Source organism: Xenopus laevis, chromosome 5S, assembly GCF_017654675.1.
Source record: "Xenopus laevis strain J_2021 chromosome 5S, Xenopus_laevis_v10.1, whole genome shotgun sequence".
NCBI lineage: Eukaryota > Metazoa > Chordata > Amphibia > Anura > Pipidae > Xenopus > Xenopus laevis.
The window spans coordinates 21,507,208-21,519,700 of NC_054380.1; the positions used below are offsets into that span (position 1 = coordinate 21,507,208).

General features: G+C 37.6%; 1 pseudogene; it reads right to left on the reverse strand.

The window, feature by feature from the left end:
- LOC108717392 overlaps positions 1-12,493 on the reverse strand; it is a 93,100-nt pseudogene that overhangs the window by 31,081 nt on the left and 49,526 nt on the right.

Below are 12,493 nucleotides of genomic sequence, written 5' to 3' on the forward strand. Positions count from 1 at the left end.
AAAACACAACTCTATACAGTACAAGAGCTATATTGCATATTTTGTATGCTTAAAAAGTTCATGTTTATCAGGAAATAGGTCTTGTTTCTCTTTTCAGAGATCTGCCTCACTCCGAAATGACATCTGGCACTGAAGGAGGCCATAGAAACAGCCTGGGCTGTGTTAACGTGACAACTGCATGTGTTGAAAAGAAGTAATGCATTCCATATATAGAAACTGACAAACACTTGATTAATTTTAAGGACAAGTGCAGAGCACTTAATATATGATACCGTGACAAGGAGGGGGGAGTTTAAGCTTTCTTTATATCTCAGCACAATGTTAATCTGTGTGTATTTAAAGCGGAATAAATTATCTGTACAATAAACAATGCATCTCCTCCATTTGGCCTGCGTTTCTTTTTTATCTCGATTTGTACTGCGTCGCCATTTTGCTCTTGCATAAAGAGTTGCAATATAGCAAGTTTGAAAAAAAAAACACCCAAAAAAGTAAGTACAGCAATATCAGGAATTGGGAGCGTTTAAAAGACAAACGTAAAAAAAAAACTAAAAAAACAGTGATGGGGTACAAATTAGTTTGAGGATCTAATCCCTTAACTCTATATCACAAAAATGTGTTGGTCTGTATGGGGATAATGTACTCCTACTGCAAAATGTAAGGACATTAGGGGGCAGATTTACATATGTTTGAACATCGAGGGTTAATTAACCCTCGATATTCGACTGTTGAATGTAAATATTCAAACGATTTTTAGTTTGAAATGTTTGATTCGAGTTGAAGTCGTAGTCGAAGGTCGAAGTAGCCAATTCGATGGTCGAAGCAGCCAAAAAAAACATTCGAAATTCGACGTTTTTTTTATTCTATTCCTTCAATCGAGCAAAGTAAATGTGCCCCTAGAAGTCAACAAGGAGATCCAAGATCCACAGGTGTGGCATCTGTTATCCAGAATGCTCAGGACCTGGGGCTTTCTGGATAATGGATCTTTCTGTAATTTGGATCTTCATACCTTAAGTCTACTAGAAAATCATCTAAACATGAAATAACCCCAATAGGCTGGTTTTGCTTCCAATAAGTATTAATTATATCTTAGTTGGGATCCAGTACAAGCTACTGTTTTATTATCACAGAGAAAAAGGAAATCATTTTTTAAAAATTTGATTGTTTTGATAAAATTGAGTCTATGGGAGACAGCCATTCGATTATTCTGAGCTTTATGGATAAAGGGTTTTCCGAGTAACGGATCCCACACCTGTACCAAGTGATTTACACATGGAACTTCGAGGCTGCTTAATATCTTTATATCATAATGTTGGGTATGTTTCTACTTTCTTCTATATATGTTTTAATGAATTTTGTGGTACAAGAACATCATTAAGCATGGATCCCTTGTACAGGTTTGGGATCTGTTATCCAGAAACCCGTTATCCAGCAAGATCCGAACTATGGAAAGGCCATCTTCCATAGACTCCATTTTATCCAAATAATCCAAATTTTTAAAAACGATTTCCTTTTTCTCTATAATAATAAAACAGTAGCTTGTATTTGATCCCAACTAAGATATAATTAATCCTTATTGGAAGCAAAACCAGCCTATTGGGTTTCTGGTTCATGTATAAATGATTTTCTAGTAGCCTTAAAGTATGAAGAACCAAATTACGGAAAGATCAGTTATCCGGGAAGCCCCAGGTTCCAAGCATTCTGGATAACAGGTTCCATACTTGTACTATAAACTAATAATGTGCAGCAGAGTTATTTGAGGCTATTCATTTACTTGGTTTACTTTGTGCACCTCATGGGTATATTCTATGACAAGGACGAGTTCCATGGAGCCACTGTTGATTAGTTAACACATAGGGGCACATTTACTTAGCTCAAGTGAAGGATTAGAATAAAAAATACTTCGAATTTGGAAGTATTTTTTTGGCTACTTCGACCATCGAATTGGCTACCTTCTCGATCTATATCGTGGCCAGATATCGATTGGGAAGACACATCGGAAGTCCCCATACACGGGCAGATAAATTGCTGAATTGGTCTAAAGGACCGTTATCGGCAGTTTTATCTGCCCGTGTATGGCCACCTTGAGACCTGGCGGCATCTGAGTCGCTGAGGGCTCCTCCCGAGCCCAAAGGTGACTGCTACAGGCGGAAGACTGAGCCGCAACTGGGACCTTGGGGTTTGTTCTGGGTTTGGGATACCAATCGTTGCACCTGTTATCCAGAATGTTTAGGACATGATGCTTTGGGATAATGGATCTTTTCATAATTTGGATCCTTGTACCTTATATGTACTATAAATTATTAAACCATTGAATAAACCCAATAGGCTGATTTTGCTTCCAATAAGGATTAAATATATCTTAGTTGGGTTTAAGTACAAGCTACTGTTTTATTATTACAGAGATAAAGGAAATCACTTTTAAAAATCTAAATTATTTGATTAAAAAAATTTGAATCGAATTTGAATCAAGTTTTCCGGACCCCTGCCATTGACTAAATCTCACATTCGAATTCAGATTCTAGTTGGTGATTTAAAATTCGAATTAGTGAGTTATGACCAAAAAAAAATTGAAAATTAAATTTACCATTCGAACATTAATAAATCTGCCCCTAAGTACCTCTTATTATTTTAAACATATTCTTTCAATTCAGGTTAAGTTGAATTGATTACCAAACAGTTACCAGCAAAGTTTCAATATTATTTTCCATTATAATTTTTGCAGGTTATGTAGAAGAAAATCAACCCAAAGAGATTCAAAGCATTTTATTTTGTGTAGACTCAAGCAAGAGTCACCTCTGTATTCTTCTTGTCGCTGCCAACATAATTTGAGTGCCATCTACTATCATAATCATTTTTGTAACTATTATGTGTTTTATAACATATCTGACTAGAGTTTTAGGTCCATAAAGTAATTTATTGTGTTGCTTCGTTTTGAAGAATTTAAAAGAATTTCACGATGGCTGGGTGTCCATATGACAAGATGCATGAAATTCTCTACAAAACCACAAAAACAGAGGATTTGTAGAAGTTTCACTTTTAGGATAACAAACACAAAAATGATTTGCATTTGAAGCCTTAACTGACAGATTTCCATAGCCCTTTTCTAGCATAGAAAAATATATTTTCCCACGTAGATTGGAAATTTGGTTTTCACTTAATTTTTTTAAAAAAAAATCATATTCGAATGACAAAAATAAAGACAACATTAATTTGAAAAAGGCCTGAATTATTTGCATTTGAGTGAATGTATATTTGTTTTGATTTAAGGTCTTACGAAGTTGAGGCCAACATGCCGAAGAAAAATATTAAACTATCTATAACCTTGTGTCAACATATGATGCTACTGGGAATGGTAACTGGGCTAATTTTCCAAAGGAAAATTAATTACTTATGACTTACAGTTGTGAAAGCAAACAAAGTGAGCCTGGATTAGGGGACTGTTAATTTCAGCTTGGAGTAGCGATTAAATTGATTTCATATAAATCACAGTATGTAATGGAAAACAGGTCAAAGATGAAATCTTAGACAATGACGGACAGAAGAAATTATAGTGTTATGTATCTGAAGCAGAGGAAGGTCATGGCAATATTAATCATTATCTCATAAAACATGAATTTGGTTTCTAAAACAATATTTGCTGAAAATCCTTGATTTTGGCCAAAAGATTGCAAAGTCGGGTGTTCTAATTTAAACATACAGGAAAGGGGAATATTTCTAAACATTGCCAGGACTCGATGATTGTAAGGCGCCCTGGCCGTCCTTCGCGCGTCCAAGATGGTGGCACCCTGAAGAGGCCATACGGCCGTCAGACGCCAGCGTGAAGCTGTCGTTTTCGCATCCTTTGGATGCTGGCGTCCAAAACATGCTGACACTGGTGCACATTCTGGAGCACGTCCTGTGACGTCACTTAGCACGTTTTGGCGCGAAAACCCACCTATTTAAGGACGCCAGAAGGTTCTCTCAGCGCCCGAGTATAGGTTCTTCTATCTAGAGTTCCTGGGTGTCTTCTAAATATTGATTCTTGATTCTCGACCTTGCCTGAAACCTCGACCTTGATACTTCGCTGCCTGGACCGACCTTTGCCTGAAACCTCGACCACGATATCTTGCTGCCTGGACCGACCTTTGCCTGAACTGACGATTCTTCTGCCTAATCCATTGTACCGCGAACTGTGTTTGCCTAATTGCTTCCTCCTTGGTCCACACTCCAAATTGTGCCTTCGGGCCCTGACAATGATGACCTGGATCTAGCATCTTCAAGGAAGGAGACAGGACAAATGAAGCTACTCACATAGTTTTTGGTTAAATGTATAAGGTGAAGCTAATATAGCCGACCAGCTTTTGTAAGTAATCAATAGATTAGTGATTTGCCAGTACTGGTATCTTTCCATACTTTATGCATCAGATACATTGTCTAGTATTTGTTTAGCTTGGGTGTATATCACACAATGACTATGATGGCGAAACTGAACTGCTTTTCTAATGAGCTTCCACTCATTATTGTTCATGTCATCTAAATTCTCAATCACCAAAAGCCAGTCAACTGGGAATAGGTACAGCCAAGTCTGTTTTACTATTTTCGCAAAAACACAATACAGCATATATTCTGAGACATGTTACGTCCAGCATCCCTGAAGATCTATGGCTTCCTAGAACTGAAGCTCCTCTTTAGAGGATAGGAAGCCACTTTAAAGTGTAGTCATTTGTTTGTAGTCAAATCTGTATGGAGAGATGCCATTAAGCAAAGCAAATAAGGTTAACCCAAATGCCAAATTATTTCCACCACCACCACCTTTAAAATGGGCAATCGTAGTCTTCCCATGAAGATTAAAAATATGCAGCCAATATACGGATAAATACAATTATGACCAGTCTGAGACGAATGAAAGGGGTGGTTAACTCTTAGTAATGGCCAATTCTAAGCAACTTTTTATAAGGTCATTATTTTTTATTTTATAGTGTTTTTTAATTATTTGCATTCTTCTGACCCTTTTTCAGCTTTCAAATGGGGGTCACTGCCCCCCATGTAAAAACAAGTGCTCTACAAGGCTACACATTTATCGTTATTGCTACTTTTTATTACTCCTCTTTCTATTCTGGCCTCTCCTATTCATATTCCAGTCTCTTATTCAAATCAGATAGCTGAAATTGCCAACTGGAGAGCTGCTGAATAAAAAGTCAAATAACCTAAAAAACAAAAATAATAAAAAATGAAAACCAATTGTAAATTGACTCAAAATATCCCTCTCTACATCATACTAAAAGTTAACTAAAAGGTAAACAACCCCTTTAAGTGTTCATTACTGAAACTGAATGGCGTCATAGCCCTAAAATAAGCTGGCAGTCAGTTCAATTGTAAAACAAGAGGAGATTAAAATAAACATAAATATAATGAAGACTATGGCTACCCACAATATATATTGATACTTTTGAAAGTAACTCCACTTTCTACCAGAGCTGCATGTCTGGGCCATTGACCTTTAAAATTAGTCTTATACACAGTGCCGGACTGGGACACCAGGGGCCCATCCAAAAACCTTACACCAGGGGCCCACCAAAAGACCTTAGATCAGGGGCCCACCCAAAAACCTTAGACCAGGGGCCCACCCAAAAACCTTAGACCAGGGGCCCACCCAAAAACCTTAGACCAGGGGCCCACTCTCAGTGCTATTATAATTGCTCTCCTCACTCAACCTCTATTCTCCTAGTCTCTTTTCTTTACATACTACAATCTATTATTCCATCTATTTAGCCTCTTTGTTCTCATAGAAATAGGTAATGGGCATGAAATATGCCAAATGTTTTGAAGCAGGAGGGCCACTGACACCTGGGCCCACCAGGAGTTTTCCTGGTATCCTGTTGGGCCAGTCCGACGCTGCTCATACATATGATTTCTTACTATGTGCAGTGAGCTACGTGACATGTTGAAACTTCTGTTGATCCAAAATTGCTGAGCAGCCCCAGAGTTAAAAAATGCTTGATACAATAGTGCAGAAGACCATGGCTCGTCTGAAGTGCCCATCCCTTACTGAAACTGCCCAGTCTTAAGCTGGCCAGAGACTCAAAGATATAGTTGTATGAATCAAAGTTTCGTACAGATTTCAGACAGTTTGTGGATTGTGTTGACATTTAGGAGCAGATTTATCCAAGTGGGAATTTAGAACTCACCACAGAAAAACTCACTTACTTTCTATTCATTCCTATGGGATTTTGAAAAGTATATTTATCAAACGGGGAATTCCATTGATAAATACGATTCTAATCGTAGAATGAATAGAAAGTGATTGAGTTTTTCTGTGGCGAGTTCTAAATTCACATTTTCATAAATCTTCCACTTATTGTACCATGGCAATCGGTTGTTTAGTCGATGGGACAGGTTAGAAGGTTTCTGACGACTAACGATAATATCTTTGCATGTATTGCCTATCTGACCATATCAATGGGTGACTGTCATTTCTATTTATCAGATATAACTTTCATATGATTGCTGTCACGGCCAGAACATCATCTGATTTGTTCTTTTATTACTTTATTTCATCTGAATGGTTAGTGGCAGGTCGGAAGATTGTGACGTCTGATCGCTCGTCTGATACAAGGATAAAATCTGCTTGTCTGTGGCCAGTTCTAAGGGTTTTCCTCCTTGGTGTCAAGGAAGGAAGCACAATCATAAAATAGCAATAGAGTATATTTCTCTTTGGTGCATCCATACAGGCTGATTAATCCCAACTAGTTTCAGGTCAGGATACTAGAGGGACTACAGAAACTCTATAAAATCTGGCCACTATGGCTAAAAGCAAAAGTAATTGATTTGCAGGAAATTCAGACTTTAATTGCTTATTTGTAACAGCAAACTATTCTGTAATAAGAGGCTGGTTACTGCAAACCTACCCCCCCCCCCTCATAACCCTTAAGGTGGCCATACACGGATAGATCCGCTCGTTTGGCGATGTCGCCAAACGAGCGGATCTCCCTCCGATATGCCCACCTTGAGGTGGGCAATATCGGGCAGATCCGATCGTGGGCCCTAGGGCCCAACGATCGGATCCTAGCATTCACAAACGGACGGTCGGATCGCGGGACCGCATCAACTAACAGATGCGGCCGCGATCCGACGGGGTTTTTAAACCCATCCGATCGAGATCTGGCCGACTTTCGGCCAGATCTCGATCGGGGAAGCCCGTCGGGGGCCCCCATACACGGGCCAATAAGCTGCCGACACGGTCTGTCGGCAGCTTTTATCGGCCCGTGTATGGCCACCTTTAGTCTCTATAAGAAAAGCAAAGACATGATCCTCTAAAATAATTCTGTGTGGTCTATGAGTAACATTCCACTAAACAAGTCAGCTCTATGGAACAGGTGTGAATTTTTTTACAGCTCTTGACACTTTAAGTAGAACAAAACATTGGGGGCCTTATTTATCAAAGTCCAAATTTATCTGAGTATTTTAATCAAAAGTCTAAGTCAGACCAAACTAGAATATATGATTGCACTTTATTTAGTAATAAAAAAAACACAACTTAATTGGATCAGAGACAAACGCATAAAAATCGAGTGAAAATCCGAATCGTATGAGTTTTTTTCCCCAAATAGCTAGATTTTTTCGGGCTTCTACCTGGAAACTCTGAAAAGGTCAGATTTTTGGGCTAATTCCAGTATAGACCACAGAAACTTCCAAATAGGATAGTGACCTCTCCCATTGACTTAGATACAACCTCTGCAGGTCTGAGATGCTGGATTTTTTTCAGATTTGGACTTTTTCCATTCTCAGGGTATAATTAGGGGCAGATTTATTAAGGTTCAAATTGAAAATTTGAATCTTAGAATTTTTTTATGGTCAAACTCGACTAGGCAATTATCCAAACTCGATTTGAGTTTTTTTTTAAAAATTTGAATTTGATTTTCTAGATTTATCATACTCTGGTCCTTTAAGAATTAGAATTCAACAGTTCTCCACCTAAAATCTGCCAAATTACTGTATGTCAGTGGGAGAGGTCCAGGGATCAATTTAGTGATGTTTGTAGCCTTCCTGACATTCGAGTATTTTGTGCGGAAAAAACTCGAATCAAGTTTTTTTAAATTCAAATCGAATTTGATTCGAGTTGTCGGATCGGTAAAATTTGACCGTGTTTTAATAAATTTCCCTCGATCCAATTTCGAATTCAATAGATGTTAAGGGACTTTAAAAAAACTCACATGAAATCGAATTTCGACCCTTGATAAATGTGCCTCTAAATCGAAAAATTTTAGTTTTTTTCTCCACTAAAAATTCCCTATTTTATAATTAAAAAAAAAATTTAATTTTTCAAGTATTAGGCATTCTAGGCATTCGGATATTAATAAATAACCCACTAAAAGTATTCCTATTTTTACTGGTGACAAATCTAATCTTTTTTTTTATCAAGTGCAAATATATTTAATACTTTTCATTATCGTTGCATATTCATTATGCTTTTTAGCAAACCACACTGCCATTTACCATCGCACCCCCTTTTCCTGCTGAACATGAACGAATTTTCTTCTCAATTATTTTATTTTAAAAACATTCATCAACAGAGCAGAGTTCTGAAAGGTTAAATATCAAGTTAACAGAATTAACAATCCATCTGTACAAGTATAGCCGTTTAGTGCAGTAGATATATAATAAATATGTTAACAACCGGGCTGGATTACTTAAAAGTGAGCGGCCATTAATCAATTAGCAGTATGGAGCATCACCACAATATCATATGTCTACCATCGGATGAAATCGGATCCGCTGCACAAAACTACACACGCTGCAGTAAATTAAACGGACAGTTGGGCACTGGATTTATATATTGTAAAAAAAATTTTCTCTAAAGTGTTAAGTGTTTCTCTTAAATTCCTTTTAGGCGCGCTCCCCTCTCTCCTTTTTATTTTGTTGCACTATAAATTCTTTTTTTGACGTGTGAAAAGAATTGGAACCAAATGCTTGATATGCCGGAGGAATGAATTCATTCTGGGTTGGATATACAAGCGTGTTATCTAGGCACCCACTTTAGATTTCCACCTCCCATTCAAGCACTTAGTCAACCTGAGAGACTCCAGCTTTTGGAAGAAATGTGAAAAGCTGATGGGAGTACAGTATGTTTAAAGGGATCCTGTCATCAGAAAACATGTTTTTTTCAAATCGCATCAGTTAATAGTGCTACTCCAGCAGAATTCTGCACTGAAATTCATTTCTCAAAAGAGCAAACAGATTTTTTTATATTCAATTTTGAAATCTGACATGGGGCTAGACATTTTGTCAATTTCCCAGCTGCCCCTGGTCATGTGACTTGTGCCTGCACTTTAAGAGAGAAAAGCTTTCTGGCAGGCTGCTGTTTTTTCCTTCTCAATGTAATTGAATGTGTCTCAGTGGGACATGGGTTTTTACTATTGAGTGTTGTTCTTAGATCTACCAGGCAGCTGTTATCTTGTGTTAGGGAGCTGTTATCTGGTTACCTTCCCATTGTTATTTTGTTTGGCTGCTGGGGGGGAAAAGGGAAGGGGTGATATCACTCCAACTTGCAGTACAGCAGTAAAGAGTGATTGAAGTTTATCGGAGCACAAGTCACATGACTTGGGGCAGCTGGGAAATTGACAATATGTCTAGCCCCATGTCAGATTTCAAAATTGAATATAAAAAAATCTGTTTGCTCTTTTGAGAAATGGATTTCAATGCAGAATTCTGCTGGAGCAGCACTATTAACTGATTCATTTTGAAAAAAAATTTTTTTCCCATGACAGTATCCCTTTAAAGTAAAACTAGGTTACACTTTGCTGTCAATTATAGCAACTTTATACAGATATGGGATCTGTTATCCAGAAATACAGAAAGGCCATCTCCCATAGACTCTAGTTTATCCAAATAATCCAAATTTTGAAAAATGATTTTATTTTTCTCAATAATAATTAAACAATACCTTGTACTTGATCCCTACTAAGATATAATTAATGCTTATTGGACGTAACGCCAACCCCCCCAAAAACACTGAATAATCTGAATAAAGATATTAAAACCTTGAAAACCTATAATTATTATAGTGAAATAGTGAAAAAAAATCAGAAAACCACTAAAAGTCCGAACTGATTAAAATGGTCTAGCAGCACAGCTACTATTGACTTCTATTGGACCTAGACAGCTTTCCTTGGCACAATTTTTGTGTCTGCAGTTTTTCATGGTTGTTAGCCTTAATACATTTAAAATTTTTAGTGTTTTAGAAAAATGAAAAAATGCAAATTCCACAGAATAACTTAGTGGAGGGTATTTTAAGTAATGTATCAGTGTTTGCAGATGACACAAAACTATCCAGCCCAATTAATTCCATCCAGAATGTGGCATCCTTGCAACATGATCTTGACAAACTGGCAATCTGGGCAGCTAAGTGGCAAATGAGATTCAGTGTTGATAAATGTAAAGTCCACTTATACCCTAAATGAGACTGCACTAAGCAAATCCATAATAAAGACAGAGCTTTGAGTCCTTGTAGATAATAAACTTGGCTGTAGCAAGCGATGCCAGTCAGCAGCATCAAGGGCAAATAAGGTCTTGAGCTGTATTAAAAGGGGAATTGATTCACGGAAGGAGGGGCTCATTCTTCCACTGTATAGAGCACTGGTAAGGCCCCATCTAGAATATGCCGTACAGTTTTGGTCTCCATCACTCAAACAGGACATTATTGTATTAGAGAGGGTACAGAGAAGGGCAACTAAGCTGGTAAAAGGTATTGAAAATCTTAGCTATGAGGAAAGACTGGCCAAATTGTGGATGTTCACACTGGAGAAGAGGCGCTTAAGGGATGATATGATAACTATTTATAAATATATAAGGGGTCATATAATAATCTCTCTAATGCTTTATTTACCAGTAGGTCTTTCCAGCTGACAAGAGGTCACCCATTCTGATTACAAAGAAAGGAGGTTCCGCCTAAATATTGGGAAGGGGTTTGTTACAGTGAGAGCTGTGAAGATGTGGAATTCTCTCCCTGAATCAGTGGTACAGGCTGATACATTAGATAGCTTTAAGAAGGGGTTGGATGGTGTTTAGCAAGTGAGGGAATACAGGGTTATGGGAGATAGCTCATAGTACAAGCTGATCCCAAGGTCCCATTGCATCTTGGGGGCAGGAAGGAATTTTTCCCCCTCTGAGGCAAACAGGGTTTGTTTTTTTTTGCCTTCCTCTGGATCAACTGGCAGTTAGACAGGTTATATATAGACTTAAAAGTTTGAACTTGATGGACACGTGTCTTTTTCCAACCTAACTTACTATGTTATTTCCAGTTTGTTATTCTTATTTAAGTCGTTAAAGTTTCATAATTATTGTTACTTGTTACAGAAAATCCCAATATCAATACTGGTCAGTTTCTACTATAAAGAGTATTAAAATAAGCAAAATGAGTTACCTACAAACACAGATCTATTCAATATACATCTTTTTAAGTAAAATTAAAAGCAAAAGGCAGCAGTTATTTGGCGCAGAAACGTAAGTGTCGAGAAATAATCAGAAGGGAGCAGCTAAATGATGGTACAGGTCTAGATCTTGAGTGGAAGGGATCGATATCATGCACTGCTTTATACAAAGAGCTAAAACCCCCAGGTCTCCAATCATGTGAAAATAGAGAAGGCTCTAAAGATCATGTTACTGATGTTTTAATGGACTATAAATCTGACCAGCCATTTTCCAACCTGACTCACAAAAACCTCAGCCAGGAGTTTAACGAAATGAAACAGAAATAAATACCCAGCAGAATGCATTTGGTCACATCACAAAATCTACAAAATAAGGAGTCACTGACAAAACAGTCGTATGGAGCTGCCCGACACTCAATTACAAAGCCGTGTTTTGGTGCCGCTCAGCTTTGATGGATTACTCAGATATAATATTCTGCATTCGCTTACCTGGTACATTCCAACGCCAATGTGTTTGGGCTCAATTTTCACAAGCTCAGCTAATGGATCTTGTACACGTCTTGCTATGGAAACTGGAAAACAGAATTGGAAAACAAATGTGTTTTTTTTTTTTTAAATGTGAAAAGCAGTACTGTATAATTGCAGGTTTAAGGACAGTTTGCACACACATACACACCAAAGCTGCCAATGGGTGCCTAATACTAGAATAATTAAAGGGGAACTATCATGAAAATGAAAACAAAATAAAAGCTTCATCATATTGAAATATGAAACTTTCTAAATACAATCGATTAAAAATTCTGCACCGTTTCTGGAATAATTAAGTTTATGTTCACTATCCCTCTCTCAGCATCTGTTTCTCTTCATTCTGTCTTCATGCAGCAGTTGGGTGCCAGATAGTCATTGACAGTTAGACCCAATATATCTATAGGGGGGCTTCCTTTTCTAGCAAATGTATTAGAGCTCACTCAAATAACTGATTCCAGTACAAACAAAATCTAACAAAATAACTGCCTATTGAATAAATTCTGCATGTAGAGAGACATGGGGGGTTATTTACTTAACTCCACCTGCAAAAATCACGA